Genomic DNA, 20,147 nt, shown 5'->3' on the forward strand with positions numbered 1-20,147 from the left:
GAGGGAGAAGAAGAGAGAGAGAAAAAGAAAAGTCCAGACACTCACACCTGTAATCCTAGCTACTCAGGAGGCAGAGATCAGGAGGATCACAGTTTGAAGCCAGCCCTAGCAAATAGTTCTCGAGACCCTATCTCAAAAAACCCTTCACAAAAAAAAGCTGGTGGAGTGGCTCAAGGTGTAAGGCCCTGAGTTCCAACCCCAATACTACAAAAAAAAAAAAAAAAAAAAAAGAAAGAAAAGAAAAAAAATTTTTTAAATTTGTGACAAGTTTGAAATCAGGCCAATATTGTGAAGGAGCTGCAAAGGCAGCTCACGATTCCTGAACGTCTACGATGTGACATAAAAATATCCCTGAGCTCTACTGGCGACACAGTCACAGCTAATGCTACTGTGGTTTGTTGCCATCTCTATAAAGGAAGGAGGTGCTCAGCTGCACCTGAGTCAGAGGTCGGTGCATTTCCTGTGTAAGTTCAAGAACCGTGAGACCCATCCCCAGTGCTGGCTAAGAATCCCTTCCTGGCCCCCGGAAGCTCTCATTATGACTTCCCTGTGACCTTAAAGGATGGAAAGAAGGAAAGGCAGGACAGTGTGAGATCAGGACCAACCAGTCAGCTGCAGGAACAGCCAGCCAAAATGCTGCTTTCTGCAATGTAATTAGCATAGAGATTGAGCAACGCCCAATCTCATATGCATTTGGATAAAAATCTCAGATCCTGTTGTTTCTCCAGCACCCTCTTTTGGGAGCCACCCCCAACACTGGGGCTCTACTCTCCCGCTTTATATTTTTCTATCTCAATAAACTTTCCTGCTTTACTCTTAACAGTAAAAAAAGACAAGAAGAAGATTCCCTTCCTTAGCCAGGTGTTGTGGTGTACACCTGTAGTCCCAGCTACTCAGGAGGCTGAGAATGGAGGATCACTTGAGCCCAGGAGTTGGAGGCCAGCCTGGGCAACATAGCAAGAACCTGGCCAAACAAAATGGAAACTCCCTTTGTAGGAGCAAACAGCTCAGGTTGTCAATAACTTAAGGAGGACCCTGCAGGCACCCAGGGAACGGGTTCATTGTTCTCTCTGGGTCATGGAAGCGCTTTGTCCCGCTGGCAGAGCCTAGGGGCGCAGGTGGGCTGGCTGCAGAAGTGCTGTGGTGACAGTGCGCACAGATGATGTGAGGTGGACACAGAGGGCAGCAAGGATGTGCAGGGAACCACAGGTCTGGGTCCTGGAGGCTCCTCTCATGGCCTCCCCTCCCTTCCACTCCGGAGCTGCTGGGAAGCCTCACACCTGCTCCCAAGGCCCTCGTCCCCGCCTGCCTTTCAGGGTCCTGCAGACCTCACCCATCGTTCCCGCCATGTTTCCTCTGGCCATACCCAGTACATGCCAGGTCCTCTCACTGGCACTGTGTCCTTTTGGGCAAACACATAGCTGCGTGGTGCAGCACCTACCCCCTTGACTGGGCTCCATCTGTCACTCAGCCACTTTAAATTCAGCCCTTCCTGCAAGATCCACCTGGGGACCCTCTCCCAGCACCTCAAACCCACCCCACCCAGACACTCAATCGATGTCCACAGTATGGGTATCACAGCCAGCCTGCACTGAAGTGTTTCTTCCTAATGCCTTGGGAATAGGAAATCCTGTGTGTGTGTGCATGTGACTGTGTGAGTGCATGTGTGTGAGCATGTGTGTACATGTGGGATGCATGTAAGCGTGTACATGTGTAGAGTGTGTACATGTGGTTTGTGTGTGCAAGAGTGTATACATTGATTGTATGCAAGTGTGCACATGTGAGTGTGCGTGCATGTGTAAGTGTGTTTATGTGAGTGTGCACGTGTGGATTGCATGTGTGTGCATGTGTGTGGTTATGTACGCATGTGTAAGTGTGTTTATGTGAGTGTGCACATGTGGATTGCATGTGAGTGTGTGTGTGCATGTGTGTGTGTGGTGGGTGTGATTGGGTGTGGTGCTGGGAAATGAACCCAAGGCCTCACACATGGTAACAAGCTTACACTCTACCGCTGAGCTCCGCACCCAGCGGGAAATCAGTTTATATTCTCCTGCATGGCTCCCTGAAGGTAAGTTTTTATTTTGCTCACTCTGGAGAAATGCTGTGTGTTAGGAAGAAACACTTTGACAGGGGAGGGTGGAGGAGACCCAGCCTTCCAGGACATTCTCCAACCGCGAAAAAGAATTTGCTAAATTACTATCCCTGAGGTCAGGAGAGCAACTTAGAGGGCTGCCAAGGAAGGGCTGCAAACGGGGTGGGGGCAGAGAGGGTCTCTCCACTGCATCACAGTGAGACAACCCTACCCCGAATCCTGCAGCAAGACTGCATCAAAAGCAGCTGGCATGGGCTGGATTTCTGCGGGAGCCATAAAAGGGCCAAGTTTTATATGGAGGATAATGGGAGGTTTTGAGATATTCTGTGCATGCAGGAGCCAGGTGGACAGAGAGGCCAGATGGACAGGGAGGTCTTGGCTGGCATGTGGATTAAATTCCAATAAATGATTGATCAGCTGACCAGTGTGGAGGACTGTCATGCCATTGCTTGCGATGGCTCCTCTGCCCAGATGTGTTCCCTCCCACCCCTCCACCCCGCTCCTGATTATTTGAGGAAGTGTTCAGGTGAAGCGGGTTTTGTGGAAGGACACACATCTCTAGGTCTTTGACAAAACTCACTTCCCATCTGTTATTCTGAGTTGGGCTTTGATGTGAGCTCACCTCAAAGGCTGGTACACCACCCATCAGGGAGCACACCTTCGCCATCAGCTTGGATTCAGGTGGCTGTCCTGGTATATTCAGGGTGTTGGTGGAACTCGGCACTCACTGGTCTAAGCATTTGTGACTGTCCTTGGATGGGAGGTGTGACTTTGGTCATCTCTTCTTAGCTAGACTGAAAATGGCATGCGTGCTTCTCTGGAGGTCCATTTTTACCAAAGTTACAGTCCTGGGGAAAAGAAACATGGTTTTCATGAGCACCTTGCCCGGTGCCAGTGAGGATGTCACACACCACAGGTGCTCGGTCTGAGCTTGTTAATAGCACAGACTGGAGTACTGCATTAGTCAAAATAATCTTTGCCGTGACAGTTGACGATGGACCACATACAACCCACGGTGGGTCCCTGATTATCACAGGACTGAAAACTTCCTACTGCCTAAAGCAGTCATCACTGTCATAATGTAACAGGATGACACATCACACATGTGCTTGTAGGGTGCTGGTGTGAGCAATCCTGTGTGCCGGTCCTAGAAACACATAGCACATACAATTGTGTACACCATAAAACATGTGTTATTGTCTATGTACCGACTGCGCTACACTTTCCATTGTTGTTTTAGAGCGTGCTCTTTCTGCTTAATGAAAACGTTACCATAGAATGTCAGGCATGGAGTCACAGGTCTGTAATCTCAGCACTGGTGAATTCTAGGCCAATCTGGACTTAGGAGAGTCTGAGTTATGCTGGCGGCAGCCTGCTACCTTGTCTCTCATTGCATCAAGTAATTGACCCGCACCGTTCCATCTAGGTTTGTGTAAGTGCACTCCACCATGTGTGCACAGTGATGAAATCCCCAACCACAAATTTCTCAGAATTATCCATTAGGAAGTGGTGCGTAAGTATTGCTAGAGCAAGCAGAGAGCTTATTAATGCTCTCCAGAGGAACAGAAGCAACAGGGTGCAGACATAGACTAGATAGATAGATAGATAGATAGATAGATAGATAGATAGACAGAATGATAGATGATTGATTGATTGATACACAGATGGTTGATTGACTGATAGAGACAGATGATAGATGATTGATTGATTGATACACAGATGGTTGATTGACTGATAGAGACAGAAGATAGATGACTGATAGGTGAGAGAGAGAGAGAGAGATCGTCTATTATAAGAAATTGGCTCATGACATGATGAAGGTTGAGAAGTCCCAAGACTTGCGGATGGAGACCCAGAAGAGCCCATGGTGTGGTTCTATTGCAAAGACCAGAAGTTCAACCCCCAGTAAGAGCTGATATTTTAGTTGGATTCAGAGGCAGGAAACTAATCCATGCCCAGCTCTATCAGTTGGTCAGGAGAAATTCTCTTCTCTCAGAAGGGTCAGCTGTTTGTGGTACATAGGCCCTCAGCTGATTGGATGAGGCCCACCCACATTGTCTGGACACCCTGGGGCCCAGCCAAGTTGACACATAAAACTAACCATCCCAGAAGGTCTAACTGTATAAACTACAAAAACAGGCAAAGTGAGTTTTTTCTGTAACAAAGTCAGGAAAGTATCTCCTGGAGGGAAGGACAGGGCTCTTAGGGGCTCCTGGTGAGTGGTGCTTTTATTTCCTGCTTTGATGCTAGTTACACGGTACGCTGACATCGTGAAAGTTATCCAGCTATTTGCTGGTTTAAGCCCTTTTGTGAGCACATCAGAACTTGCCATACTTCACATTTTTCATGAAGTGTGGCTGTTGCCTGGTAGAAGGTCCTGTTGGAGCATCTAGAAGCTAATACTACCATAAATCCTTCCAAGAAACCTGTTGTCTTGCTCCATACCCTTCACCTCTTCAGATCTCCTGGATAGCTCTTGTTTCGATTCTGTTCAGTTAAAACCCAGTAAGTCAAAGGCCTCACAGAGTCCCTTGCAGGAAGGACAATGATGAGCCCCAGCTGGGAAGTCCAAGAAGCACCTGCCCAGCTGAGGTGACACTCCCTGAGGACATGGCAGCCAACGTTTCTTGCTGCCCTTCTTGCTCCCCTCTCCTTCTGAACTCTGTTCTTGGAAATTTCCTGATAGTGAGAAATTGATTTAAACTCTGGTTTACATTTTGACTCTGGGCATAATTTTTTGAAGCCAAACTATGCAAGGAATTTTTCCGCTAATTCTTCCAAGTTCATACCCTCCACCCTAAGTCCTGGGGACAAAGCCCAGGGCCTCATGCACACAGAGCATGGGCTCCATCACGAGCCACAGCCCTAGCCCACGGGCACTTGTGTAACAAAAACCGGCTGTTAGGTAACCCAGGCAGATGGACCACGTTAAAATGTCATCCTGAACTGAGAGCCTTTTTGAATTCTAAAATCTAAAATCACCCCTCATTTGATGGGTTATCCACCTAGGCGTCATGGCGTATGTCAGAAAGAGGTTGGCCTGGTTTGGGCTCCAGTTCAGCCACCTACAAGCTGAGTGGCCTGTGGCGTGCTGTTTAACCTTTCTGCGGTGGTTTCCTCAGTCTTGCAGCATTATGGGATGGATTTCAAATGCAGGTTTGCAAAGAGCATAAGTCACTGCAGTTCCCAGATAAGCATCACATACACTCGTTATCATCTCATCGCTGGGTGGAACCAATGTGTAGACCTGGCTCAAGGAAGTCAAGGTGATGAAAGCCAGGCATCGTGGTACATACCTGAAATACCAGCACTCAGGAGGATCAAGAGTTCAAGGTCAGCCTGAGCTACATAACCAGACCCTGTCTCAAAACACCAAGTTCATGAATTCCTTTATTCTTCAGGAAGTTCATAGCTTGATACATTCAACAGGAGACATAAATAGAACTTTTACACAGTTCAGGTCACCAACAGGCTTTGAACCTACCAGATTAGCTAACTCAGATCTTCACAGAAAGTGATAAATGAAATGCACTTAACACTTGAACATGGCTGGCCGGTGCTTTTGTTACATAGGATTCATCCTTTTGCTGATATGGAAAGGATGGTAGAAAAGTAGTGTGTTGTGTTTTTCATGAACCCATGGGTTTTTAAACCTTGATAAACATAATTCAAAATAACAAATACAATTCAAAAATATAACAAGTATATTTTAGAGTGACTATGAGCAACAATGAACTATTAGAAGGGGGGTTCATATCGTTTTCGCTTTCTTCCTAGCCTTAGAAAAATTAATTTCTTACACAGAAGTTTAGAAAGTGTGACCACAAATGTACTGAAGTTAGGGTTGAGGTGTAGCTCAGTGGTAAAGCTGTCGCCTAGCAAGTATGAGGCTCTGAGCTCAATCTCCAGATCCTCAGTATTGCAATCAAAAAAAAAAAAAAAAAAGAAAGGAAAAAAAGGTAGTGAGCTTAACATGCATTTTGGAAATGTGATTTCTGCAGCAGTAATGAGGTTTTTTTTCTTTGCAAGGAATGGGAAACTCTCTGAAATTATCATGTCAGATAAACCCAGGGTATAAGCTGAAATAAAAATAATTATGTAATCTCTCTGCTTCATTTTATCTCCTTTTTAAAGAATATAAACGATTACTGATATGCTAGTGGGAATTGTAATGTGTGAGTCACAGCCCATGAATCACGGTAACACATTAAAAACCTCTGGTGGGAAAAACTGAATTATATTCCTTTCCGACTCTATAAAGACTGTCCCTCCCACAGGCGCTACACGAAAAACAAGCTTTTCAGCAGTGAACTTGAACTCTGGCTTCCTTATTTCTTCCTAGTTTGATTTTTATGGGAATCTGGTCTAGGATGGCTGGCTCCTCTAAGCATTTTATCATTTAGGGTTTTTCTTCCACCCAGAACATAATTTCTTCCTCTCTCTCTCTCTCTCTCCCTCCCTGCCTTCTTGTACTCATTTGCTGTTATCGTCAATGATAACAGAACAATAATAAGAACCACTCTTTAGAATTTTATGGTTTGCAGAACAGTTTCACAAATACCTCATTCAAGTTTCTTAATGATGTCATAGAAAAATATAAATAACTTTCACTTCTACAGATCAGGAAACAGGCCCAGGGGAGTTAAGTGACGTCCCAAGATCTAACATGGCCTTTCACCCAGTCGAGTCAATCACACCCCCCGTCCGCTTGCTGAACACTGGCCCGGCCTGCGTGGTCCCCCATGTGGATGGGGGCAAATGCTAGCAGGCATGGTGACGACAGCTTCCTCCATGGAAAGATCTCCTACACTCACAGAAACGACTGGTCACACAGGAGACGCCCGGGCCAGCTCCAGATAGAGTGTAGGTCCCCAGGGAGGGACATCCATGGAAGACCATGCCAAGTGAGGGTCCCAGTGACCCAAGAAACTGTCCCTGAGGAGAGGGGTGGGGTTCGACCTGTCTCTACTCCCCACCTTGCCAGCCTGCCTTAGAATACAGCCCCTACTTCTCCCGTTCCCACCTGCTGGTCACAGGGTTTAACTGACACAGTGTGGGCAAAGAAAGGTGACCAGGATCTCCGGACAGAGTTCTTCAGTGGGCCCAGCCTCCAGCCTGCCTGTGCTTCCAGGCTGCAAACCCCACAAAACATCCCATGGCGTGGACCAGCCTCTGGCTCAGTCATTTACCTGCTGCTGGAGATCCCACAGTGGAAGACACTGAGAGCCGAGTCCACAACTCAGTGTAGACTCCCATTCGTCCTTCTCTTCTTTCCTGCTGGCCCCTTCTCCTCACAGCCGGGGGCTTAGGGGAGATGCTCCCCAGCAGAGCTGCTGCAACCTCCGCACACACAGTGTGCTGATTAGAGAGTCAGTGAGAACAAGAATCAGACAAGCCTCGGGGACACTGCCCTGCTTGGCTGGACAGCCTTGCTCGCCAGGCCCTGGGCCTCATCTCCTCCTGTCTCAGCCACCCTCAACCTTGTTGTTTGGGATACCTGCAGCTCCTTGGTGCTCACTCTTCCGCCTTCAGCACCAGTGCTGGGATGAAGCCCAGGGCCTCCTGCATTCTAAGCAGAGCTCTGCTGCTGGGCTTCACCCCCGCAGGCACACTAAGCAGTCCCGTGGTCCCGTAGTGTGGTACAGGGCAGCCTAAGGACCTCCTGTCCTCTCACTGGCCACACCCCATCCCCTGTGCTCCACTGCTGACACCCCCACACCCTGTCCCCCTTTCACTTTCAGGTCTCTTACTCAGTAAGCCACAGACTGGATCAATGTGACCTCGCCTGTCCCTTGACAGCTGCAAAACAGCACATGCTACACTCAGCCACCCTCCACATTCCCAAAAAATCAAATGCGCCCCAGAGCTAGGGTACTACCCAGTCTTGGTTCTCGCACACGCTCCCAGGTGACAAATGCACACCTCTTCCCCTCCACACCTTCCCACATCCTCCCACCCCCTCAGCAGCCCAGCGGTGTCCACCTCACCATGACACAGAAGCCACCAGAAGGGACAAAGCGAGAGGCCACATGGTGTGGTAAATTTGGATCAAAATCTTTGAGGTTGATAGAAGAGCTCAGATCATCAGAAGAACCTCGACTGACCTGAAGAGAATTCTCAGATCTTCAGAGGAACAGCTCAGCCATGCCTCCCGCCTGCTGCTGACATGACTGACCCAGGCCTCTCTGCCTTCCAGGGGTGGGCAAGCTCTCCACCAGGCCTCGCCCGCTCAAGTGCTGCTTGTTCCCAACTTCAGGAGCTCCTGGAGCTCACGCTGGGCACAGTCCATGAAGCAGCCCCCAGAGAGGCAGCCCAGCAGCTGAAGCAGGCGGCCTTGGAGGCGTGGAAGGTGGGAAAGAGAAGTTTGGGGAGACCTATAAGCACTACCATTTCTTACGACACACCAGGATGTGAATGCTAGGTGGGGAGGAGTCACCCCCACTCAGACACAGGGGGCCCTGGGAAGATGAGGATGAGGACAGCGACCCAGGCTGGGCTTGCACAAGTACACATCAGATGTGGCGCTCTCCTCGGCTGGCCGGAAGGTACAGGAGAGAGAGGAGAACCTTGCTCCTCTCCACCAGGACGCACTCAAGCTCACTAGGAACAAGTCTGCCAGCTGCGTGCTCCTGGTCTAAACAGAGATCCACAGTGTCCACTTCAAATGTGCCATTGACCTGAAGATGGAATTGGACTTGCCCAGAGCAAGTATGAGGAACCTGCCACTGAGCCCAAAGGAGGGCAGAAGAGCAGGACAGGATCCCCAGAGGACAGGGAGAAGGACAACGAAGATCTCCTGGAGGTCCCAGAGAAGGAGGGGTGAGAATCACTTCCCCGATCCCCTGTGGGCTGAGTACTGGCTGGAGCCCAAGGCCCCACTGTGGATTCTGGAGAAAGATACAGCTGCACAGGGCTTTCAAGCAAGGACAAGAAGGGACAAAGGAGGACTGACTCTACCTTTGCTGCTGCCCAGCCATAGCAGCTCCAGGACCACCCGCCCTCCACCCCACCTTCCTCTGCCAGGGCTCGGCTAGGACCACAGGAGGCCCAGAAACTGGCAGCAGAGCCAGCCCTTTGGAGTGGACCTGTGCTACAGGGCCAGGGGAAGATCCTCAAATCCGACCCTCAGCACCGCTTCTGGACGCCCCATGGGGGGGAGGAGGAAGCAGGTAATGCTGACGGTTCTGAGATGCTCAGAGAGGGAGGCAGAGAGCTGTGAGCCTGTGCGGCCTCAGTGCCAGGCCCAGGCCCCGCTGGCCGGCTCTTGAAGCACCAAGAGTGGCTGAAGTGCCCACTCCATGGGAAGATCATCCCCAGAGGCCATGCTGGGTGGCCCCTCGACCCAGAGGACAGAACCCGGGAGCAGAGGCAGTGGCTGCAGCAGCCAGTGTGCCTAGACTGGCAGGACCCTGAGTTTATGAAGGAGGTGGAGGCAGCCACAGGTGCGGACCTTGGCTTGTCCAGATACAGCAGAAAGGGCAGAGGGAAGAGGAAGCACCCCCGGCTCACGGACCTGCAGGAGCAGGCCCACACCTCCTGGGCCCACATCAGGAAGGTCTTTGCCAAGGCTGCTGTGCAGAGGGTGGTCGCCGCCATGAACCAGATGGACCAGAAGAAACACAAAGAGTTCCCAAACCAGTTTAACTATGAACCGAATTAAAGGGCTGGGCCAGAAAAAAAAAAAAAAAGCCACCAGAAAAGAAACATCCCCCCAACTGTGTCCCACCCAGACCTCCCAGCTTGTGTTGGGTCCCCAACTGTGCTGGTAAGCTCCCCTGCTTTGCCAGACAGCTGGGAATCACCCCCATCTACTCAGGGACTTGCCTGTGAGCTTGGTCTTGTCTCCTGATCCTCGCCTTTCTCTCTCTCTCTCTTTCTCTCTCCTCTCTCTCTCTCTCTCTCTGGAATGAGTCATACTGTGTTTCTCCTAAGAAAGAAAAAGAAAGTCTCTATTTCCCCCTTTAGCTACTACACTGTTTCTCTTCCTCCTTCTCCTCCTCCTCCTCTCTTTCTTATCCTCTTCCTTCTTCTCCTCCTCTTCCTTTTTAATTTTTTTTTTTGCAGTACTGGGACTTGAACTCAGGGCCTACACCTTGAGCCACTCCACCAGCCCTTTCTTGTGATGGGCTTTTTCAAGATCGGGTCTTGTGAACTATTTGCCCAGGGCTGGCTTTGAACCGAGATCCTCCAGATCTCTGCCTCCTGAGTAGCTAGGATTACAGGTGTGAGCCACCAGCACCCAGATCCTTTTTAAATTTTAAAATAGGAAGTTTGAGCTGGAGGTGCAAGTCAGTCCTCACATGTGCAAAAATAAGTAGATAATCAGAAGTACTGATTTTACTGTTGGGAGAAACACTAATTCTTTGAAGTCAGAACGAGGCTTAGCAATTTAATTTCTTTATAAATAACTATATGGATGTACAAAGTATCACATATACACAGTAGTGAAGCAAGAAATTCAATTGGAAAAAAAAGGGAAGAAATTGGCAGAGATAATTACTCAGGCAGGAGTGGTGACTAGACCAGCATTTCAAAGACTCGCTCTGCTGAAGAACGAGGTAATGCTGCAGTAAGAGTTCTCAGCACACAGTTGAGGGGCCCGGTGCCTTACTGTGTACCTCTCTCCTTCCATGGAGTGAACCCCTCCTCTCTTGTCCACTCATTATGTTTCTGTGACTCACCACAGGTAAGGAGCCCAGGACATCAACAACTGCCACAAGCTGCTGGAGGAAGGTGCCAGTCTTCAATGTTTGTCTTGGTCACCCTTGGATTGTCCTTCTGTCTTTCAACGTTAACCAAGCAGTAGCCAGCTGTTCTGAAACTGAGCTGGTGACTTGGTTCTGCTGTCTGGGACCAGGAGCTGTGCCTTTGCCTTCAGGACGCACCATGCTCTCTGGTGCCACCCTGGCCAGCGGCTCAACATCTCTTCAACCCCTCCACTGTGCACCTGCCTGGCAAGCATGGGTCCTGGCTTCAGACCCCAGCTCCCGAGAAGAATGGAGTACTACACTGTTCTGTCACCTCCAGTCTCTCTCCCCTTGTTCCCAGGGCTTAAATTTACCATGACCAGGTTTTTGTCCCCAACACTCCACTAAAGAGCTCGTCTCAAGGTCACCAAAGACTTGCAGGACCTCATCTTCTTGCTTAATGTGTGGGTGACACGTGCACAACAGTGCTCTCTCCTTTCTTCTCTTGGTTCAAGGATGCCACCCTCCCATGCCCTCCTCCCTCCCTAGCCACCCTCTCAGGCCCTTTTGTGGGTTCCTTTGCATCCTTGATCTCTGAATGTCATGTGCTCAGGGCTCCATCTGGGGACCTTTCCTCTTTCACATCTGTCCTCATCCTATGGAACTCTCCCAGGTTCGAGTGCCATGTGTGATAGGTGTGATGATTCCGAAATTGCTGTCTTCATCACGAATCTTCCACCGAACTCCATCCTCACACACTGACTGCTGTGAGACCCTCACCTGGGTGTTTAACGGGCCTCTCGGCTCCACCCAGATTCTCCACTCTCTTGGGCTGTGGTCCTCTTCCCCTTCCAGGTGCTCAGACCACAGTCATGGCTGCTGCCCCTGACTCTTGCCTCTCTCCCCACACCCCTCTGACTAGCAAATCTTGTTGGCTATGCCTTCAAAACATATCCAAAACCCAATTGTTTACAACGTGATTAGCAGGTAATGCGTGTACCTTTCCACAGGATGCAGGGCAATATTTCACCTCAGGTATGCAGCGTGGACTGATCAAATCAGGGTCATTGCCACAGCCATCTCCTCAGCAATTCTTTTCTCTTTCTTGTGTTTCTTTGCAGTACTGGGGTTTGAACTCAGGGCCTCACACTTGCCAGGCAGATGCTTTACCACTTGAGGCACTCCACCAGCCCTCCTCATCATCTCGTTGTGTTTGGAGAACTTGCTTCCTCTCTTCTAGGTCTTGACAAAGTCTACACGTGTGCACACACCCCTAGGCTAGAGCCAAGCACCGCAAGAGTAATAGCCAGTGACAAGCCATTGTGAACTCTAGTCACCTGCTGTGCTGCAGAACTAGGGCTTCCTCCTCCTCTCCGACTGTGGTGTGATACCTGCTATCCAGCCTCTCTCTAGCCCTCCCCTCCCCTCCCTTCTCAGCCTCTCATAGTCACTATTCTAGACTTTTTAGCTCTCCCGTAAGAGAGAGGCCCTTCTGACACTCTTTCTGAATCTGGTTTATCTTGCTTAACACAGTGTCTCTCGGTGCAGCCCATTTTGCTGTGAGTGACAGAATGGCACTCTTTGTGGGTCAATATCATTCACTGTGTATGTATACCACATTTTCTTTATCTGGTCACCTGTCAATGGACACCCATGTCGCTTCCATGTCTTGGCTGTTGTGAGCAGTGCTGCAGTAAGCATGGGCGTGCAGATGTCTTTTGATGTGCTGAGTTCATTGTCTTGGGATTAAATTCGGAGGGGAGAGCTGGACCACTATTTTTAGCTCTTTGAGGAGCACCCACGCTGTGTTCCACACAGCCGGGTAACCTATGTTCCCACCAGGGGTGCATGAGAAACTCCCCTTCTCCACACCTCCCAGCGCTGGCTGCTTTTGTCACTTGGTAACAGCCTTCCACCTGGGAAGGGATGGAGTCTCGTTGTGACTCTGACTGGTGATTAGTGACGTTGAGCCTTTTTTAATAAACTTGTTGGCCATTTGTGTATCTTCTTTTGAAAAATATCTATTCGGATCATTCGGCCGCTTCGATTAGGCCGTTCATTTTTGTTGTAGGGTTTGGGGTGCCTATGTATCCTCGGCATTCATCTTCTGTCAGCAGTGCTTCTCCCTCTCTGCCGCTGTCTCTTCGCCCTGCTTTCTGCTCCTTGCTTCGATCAGTCCCCTTTGTCTGTTTTTGCTTTTGTTGCCTGTGCTTTTGGGGTCACCCCTCGCCTGGGTCATTGCATGACCTCAGCACAGGTCTCTCTGGTGTGTCCTTGTCCCTCACGGTCTGTTCTCCACACAGCTCTAGAACGGTTAAACTCTATCACTTCAGTGCTCCAACCACTGCAGGGCACATCCATTCCCATCCTTCTTCTCTGCCCTTGTCCCCTCTGGGTCCCCTCCCTCTGCTGTGTCCTCGCTAACTTCCTTGACCTCTTGCAGGCAGGTTAGGTCTGTAACTTCTGCCCTTTGGCCTGGGCGCTCTTCCCCAGACCCCCCACTCTTGAAAACTTCATTCCTTCCCAGCATTTCCTACCCACGTTGCCCACTGTCTTTTTTTCTCCTTAGCCATATAACATTGTCGGGCAAGGTGTCTCATGCCTATAATCACAGCTGCCTGGAAGGCTGAGACAGAAGGATCTCGAGTTGCAAGCCAGTCTGGGCTACATAGACAATAGCGAAGACCCTGTCTAAAGAAGAAATAAAACAGTAATTATAGGGCTGGGCTGTAGCCTGGTGGTAAAGTACTTGCCTAGCAAGCTTAAAGCAGTAGGTTCGGTTCCCAGCACTGAAGAAAGAAACCCATAATCTATTCTGACCTTGTCTATCACCCCTATAAAGTGCCATGGGGAATCTTTCTGTTGGGTCACTGCTGGGTCCCACTGTCTAGGGGAGTCAGGCAGTCACGTGTTAGGCACTCACAGGCAGAAAGACCTACGATTAAGCAAACGGAGCTGACAGTGCCCACCCGGGAGCAGATGCCTGTGAGCAGTGAAGGAGGGGGGCTGTCCTAGTGTCATACGTGAGGGGGTTCAGAGCCCACACCCCTGTGTGCTGCAGAGGAGGCTGCAGCAGTGGGGCCTCTTTGACCACCCTGCTTCCAAACACTGGAGCCCATTGTGGGCCTGGGCTCCTAACCTCTCACTCTTGGGTGTGTGTGTGTGTGTGTGTTTCAGACCGGGTCTCATTGTGTAGCCAAGGCTGGCCTCAAACTCGTAATCCTCCAGCCTCAGCCTCTCAATGCTGGGATTACAGGTGTGCACCACCATGCCTGGCTGACTTAATATTTTGATGTTGGGAAAAATACTCTCTAAATCTCAGTTTTTTAATTGGTGAAATGGGACTTTACTAATTTCAGTCCCATTTTATCAATATTATGTACTTCCCAGATTTAATGAATCAGGTTGTGGACTTTGCGCCCAACACATGGGCACTTGTGAAATGGAACTTACTTTCATGAGTCATAGGGAAGGGTATAACATTTCCAGGTGCATGGCTTGAGAAGGATTTCCCTGATGGCTAAAAGATGATGTGTTCTGCCTGTCTTTCCTGGGAGACAGAGCTGAGCAATGAGCAAATGACAAGCAAAATGCTAGTGACCATGGATTCCTATGGACAGTTCCAGCCCAGCTGCTTCAGCCCCATGACAATGGTCTTTGTCATGGGTTGCTCAGTGGTCATGGTGGCTGGGGTGCTCTCAAGGTCAGACTGTGGGGTCAAGAGCTGATGGGAGGCATCGGAAAGACAGTGATGGAGTGGCACCACTGTCACATTCATGGCCATCAGAATGGGAAAACGAGGCTGACCAGGGCCATGGTTGCCACTCCACACCTTCCCCTCCATCCTGGCCCTGTGCTACGATAAAACAAAGCACCTTGTTTATTACTGAAATAACAAAGCACACAGCAAACATTGCTCACTGTTAAGACAAGAAGAAATATGGTTTCATTACAACAGAGAAGGGTCAAGTTCAGCTATGGAAGACTTGCCCACGTAGGAGGAATAGCCATGAAAGTGGGCTTATCCAAATGTCACCAGATTCAGGTCCCTGGGTCTGGGAGCCAGAAGTTCTTGGTCTCATCAGAGAAAGAATTCAAGGACAGACACAGAGGAGCCTTGAGTAGGAGAGGCAAAGCAAAGTGAAAGCAGAGCAAAAGTACACCCTCCAGTCAAGAGCGTGGACAGGCACAAGAAGGAGTGCCATGCTGGAGGGCCCACAACCTCAAGTTTTTATTGGGATCTGTGGACATGGGGGTGCAGTCCTGAAAAACTGAGTCACGTGTTGGCCTGTTCATGGTCAGTCTGAGGCTATCATTTTTGACAGGCTGTGGGAACTGAAGGACAGAAATAACCTGCTCTATGTCACAAGTCATTCATTCCGTTAGTGTCAGTGGGCCAGGAGGTGACATCTTATCAACATCAAAGGCGTGGTTCCAGACAGTTTTGTTTCCTAACTCCCTGCCTAGCTCCTGTGTCACAAAGACACTGGGATATCTCTATGAAGTCTGGCATTTCCTGGTTTATCACAAAGAGCCTGGGGCTTTCTGGGTGAGAATTTGGGATGGGAAAACGTGGAGCAGCTGAAGCAACTGATGAACAAATAGGTCTATACCGCAAAGCATTGTGAGCTCTGTCTTCCCTGGGCTAACACTCCTCTCTGCCCTTGTTTTCAATCCATACTTTAAGTTTTCCACTTCTCAGCCCCAGCCCACTCTGTGCTCACTGATGGAACTCAAGCACTTAGCTTCAAAAGCCAACTGCTATGACACCTGGTGAAGGACATCCCCTAAGACAGAGCGACGCTGAGGCTGGATGGAGAAACACACTTCTGCCTCATGAACCAACCTTGTGAATAGCAGTCCTGGCAAAGGATCTGATAAAACCCTGCGATTTCAGTGACTGGAAAATAACCTCCAACATGTCCGTAAAACTGAGCATCTCCATCTGCCAAATGCCATTACAATTGTTAAACAGGAAGGTTATTCTCCTCACCCCCACTCCCCACATGCGAGGAGATAAAAGAAAACTCAGGACTCCCCTGAATTTTTGTTATGTAGCAAGGTCTCAAACTTGGTGCCTCTGTCGAGTCTGAATCTCCCCTGACTCGATGCCTGGCGCCCGTCAGGATGACCACGTCCTCAGCTTCGCCTGTAGTGGTTCTCAGCCCTGCTGCTGATTTGGCTAGATTTGTGCTTAGAATCACCTGGGACGTGTGACCCAGCTCCATCCAGTCTGGACCAGTTAGAATTAAATCAGAATTTGGGGATGGGGCCCAGGTACCAGTGTTTTGTTAAAAGACACCCAGGGGCTGGGAGAGAGGCTCAGTGGTACATGTCTAGGAGGGCCTAGGTTCAATACCAGCACCCCGCCAACGAGAAAGCTATCCAGGTAATTCTAATTTGCCACAGAGGCTGAGAACCACTGATATGACCACACTAACCTACATCCGGGTTACTGGAGCAGAGGAAATGAAAATGACTCCACTAGCAAGAATGAAATTAATCCACACCCTTCACTTGCACTCTAATTCCTCTCAATACACATTGCCACTCTTCCCCAAACCCTTCTATTTTGGCGTGAATTTTTATTTAATAAAGTCCTAGGGGAACACTCAGATTCTTCTTTAAATACCTTGAGTTTTGTCTTTACAATGAGACCCTTGCCTGGTGGCTACAAAAATTTTAAGGTAATTGGCACTCTTTCTCCTCGTTAGCAGAAAAAATGTTTACTTCTATTCCCTTTGTTTTGCTGCTTGTGGTGCTGGGCAGGTGTTCCACCCCAGAGCTGCCCCCCACCATGGCTTACTGTAATTGATTTAGAGCTATAAAACTTTTCAAGATAATCAGCTTTTTACATTGCGACCCTGTGTCCAGAGCACAGTTGTCCATGACATGGGAGGCTGAAATGTCTGTTTCTGTGTTTTCTGTACAGAACCGTGCTGTCCAACCCTCTAGCCACAAGCCACGCGTGATTTTAAAGTTTACATTACATCAGATTAAATTAGGAATTCCACCTTTCAAGCGTGGAATAGCCACACGAGGCTGACAAAAGTACTGGTGCAGATCGAGAACATTGCCTGCGTGCCAGAAGGTTCCATTAGCCAGTGCTAAATTCAAGAGCACGACAGTTTGCACACCCATCCTGGACTGAAATAGAAAACACAAGATCCTATGCAAGGGGCAAGAGAGAGCCATGCAGGGTACTTAACGCGGCAGGAGCTGAGGAGCGACTCCTTTAGTCACGATCCAGGCAAACCCTCAGGACCTAAGGAATGGAGGATGTGGTGACAATGAAGGCCTTTGTTTCTGAGTGGTTGTGTCCTCCCCACGAGCGAGGAATAATGCCATTACATTGCAAATGGGTGTCAGACCACACATCGCAATGTCATCGGTTAGCTCCAAACTGGCTGGGAAGACAAGTCAACCTTTGATGTGACAGCAAGAGAAGGAGCACAGCTGCCCCTGCTCACTGGCCAGGACTGAAGGCTAGTGCTCCTGGTGAAGAGGCCAGCAAGGTGGGTGACTGAGGTCTAACTGTCCTGAGTGGGCCCATGGTCAGTGCCAGCCAAACCACCACCTTAGGTTTACTTGGGGCTGCTCAGCTGAAGGGCAAACAGGGAAGGGATGCAGCGCCTCTGACCTGCTCTGCTGTCCCCAGGAGTGGCCGCGGGCTGTCATAGAACCTGTCCCCTGGGTGTCGCAGCAGCAAGTTCGGTTCAAGAGTGAAATGAGAGCAGGCCCACTCCTGCTTCTTTCCGATACCATCCCAGAGGGTGTCTGCTTGCTGTCCAGCACACAAGCCCACTCTGTGTCCCTGTGTCCCCATGTCTCTGTGTCCTTGTGTGTGTTCACACGCATTCTTGAGACAAGTCTAGTTTGGATTTTAAATGTCCCCCAAAGGCCCAGGTGTTGGATGCTTGGTCCCCAGCTTGTCACTACTGGAAGTGGGTTTTGAAGGGGCGTCCTTACAGGGAATGGTAGGACCCCAGACCCTTCCTCCATCTCTTTTTTTGTTCCCCAGCTATGAGATGAGCAATGTTGCCACAGGCCACTGCCATGAAGTGCTGCCTCACCACAGGCCCAAAAGCACCATGGCCAATGGATGATGGCCTGGAACTTCTGAAACCATGACCCAAAATAAACCTTCCCTCTTTATAAGTTGATTGTCTTGGGCATTCGTTATAGTGACAGAAAGCTGACGAACAAAATGGCAAAGACAGGACAAAGATGTAGTCTTATTGACAATCAGAGAACTGCAAATGAAGACCACAATGGAATAACATTGCAACTGCATTCAGAGAACAAGAAGTTGCAACTGGCAAGGCCAAATGGTAGAAAGGCTGTGAACCAACAGGCTGTCATACATTGGTGTGGAAGAAATGTATGGCAGACTTATTTTGGCAAACACTTTGGGACTGTCTGGAAATCTGGGCACTTAGATGTGCTGCAGTTGGGCTTTGGACTTTTAGACACAGGCCCAAGGGGGGTTTGCAGGTGTACACCAAGTGGTACGGAAGAAGATATCCCTATTAGCAGCACCACTGAAAGAATCCACGAGCTCACTGGCAGGCGGATGGAAAGGTAACTCTTGCTGTAGTCCACCAGCTTCACACAATAACGGTTTCCGGTTGGTGACAGGCCGTCACAAGTCTCCTCAACATTCACCCGCTTAGAATGCCATTGCCGGGCGGGGTGCGGCACAGGGGACAGTGCTGGTGCCACATACGCAAATACACAATTGCTTAAGATAGGTATTTCATTACATTTCCTAATCTGGTGACTCAGGAATTCGGGCCACCCTCAGCTGGTAATTCTTCAACTCCATGTGTCATTTGGGGCATTCAGGGTGGACAGGCTGATCCGGGGATCCAGGGCAGCTTCACTCATGGGTCTGACGTGACAGGGACAGCAGGAAGGCTGAGCTCAGCTGGGAACATCCACGAGGAGCTTAATATGGCCTCTTCAGCATTTAGGTGGTGGGTCAGGGCTCCCAGAGTGCTGCAAGAGACCGGAAATGAAAATTGCCAGTTTCTTAAGCCCAGGACCCAAAAAGGGGCACAGTGCATTCAGTTATGTTTTATTGTCAAAGGAGACAGTCTGCCCAAATTCAAGGGGAGAAGACACAGACTTCCCTTCTCAATGGGGAAGTGTTAAAGAATTAGTGACAAGCTTTAATCTTCAGCAAATGTAGGTTAATCTCTAACGTTAAGTGACACCTAAGTGCTGACAGGTCGCCTACATGACTGGGGGCCACGCAAAGAGCACATGCCTGCCGTCCCAGCTTCTTGGGAGGCTGAGGGAGGAGGATGACTTGAACTCAGGAACCTGAGATCTTGTCTCAAAACAAACAAAACAGCAAAAAACACTCACACAAACCTAGAATAAAAAATACCTTTTCTTTCTTTTTTCTGTGCACTTCATTTGGGATTTTTCTTTTTTCAGGTACTGGGGATTGAAGTCAGGGACTCCAGCTTGCTAGGCAAATCCAGCCCTGTGTACTTGAAATGCATTTTTTTTTTTCTAGGATGGAACCCAGGCCCTCTGGATGCTAGACTACATCCCTGGCCTTTTTAATAAATTTTTTTATGAGACTAGGGGTTGAATTCAGGGCTTTGTGGTGGCAAAGCAGACACTCTACCTCTTGGGCCACAGTTCCAGTCCATTTTACTTTGGTTATCTTGGAGATGGAGTCTCTTGAACTATTTCCCCAGCTAGCCTCAAACCTCAATCCTCCCCAGTTCAGCCTCCCTCCCAAGTAGCTAGGATAACAAGCGTAAGCCACCAGCACTTGACACCTACCATAATTTTTAATGTGAATATATATTATCTTCACAACAAACCTTAAAATAAACAATAAATTTATTTTTTTATTTTTAAAAAATTTTTATTTTATTCATATGTGCATACAATGTTTGGGTCATTTCTCCTCCCTTCCCCCACCCCCTCCCTCTCCCCCCTTACCCCTCACTACCAGGCAGAAACTATTTTGCCTTTATCTCTAATTTTGTTGTAGAGAGAGTATAAGCAATAATAGGAAGGAACAAGGGTTTTTGCTGGTTGAGATAAGGATAGCTATACAGGGAGTTGACTCACATTGATTTCCTGTGCGTGGGTGTTACCTTCTAGGTTAATTCTTTTTGATCTCACCTTTTCTCTAGTTCCTGGTCCCCTTTTCCTACTGGCCTCAGTTGCTTTAAGGTATCTGCTTTAGTTTCTCTGCGTTAAGGGCAACAAACACTAGCTAGTTTTTTAGGTGTCTTACCTATCCTCACCCCTCCCTTGTGTGCTCTCACTTTTATCATGTGCTCAAAGTCCAATCCCCTTGTTGTGTTTGCCCTTGATCTAATGTCCACATATGAGGGAGAACA

General features: G+C 49.0%; 1 pseudogene; it reads left to right on the forward strand.

Annotated features, from left to right (window-relative positions):
- Positions 1-5,106: 5,106 nt before the first annotated feature.
- On the forward strand, positions 5,107-9,752 carry LOC109681015 (UV-stimulated scaffold protein A-like; annotated as a pseudogene).
- Positions 9,753-20,147: the final 10,395 nt, after the last annotated feature.

This window comes from Castor canadensis, chromosome 11 (genome assembly GCF_047511655.1).
Source record: "Castor canadensis chromosome 11, mCasCan1.hap1v2, whole genome shotgun sequence".
NCBI classification, from domain to species: domain Eukaryota; kingdom Metazoa; phylum Chordata; class Mammalia; order Rodentia; family Castoridae; genus Castor; species Castor canadensis.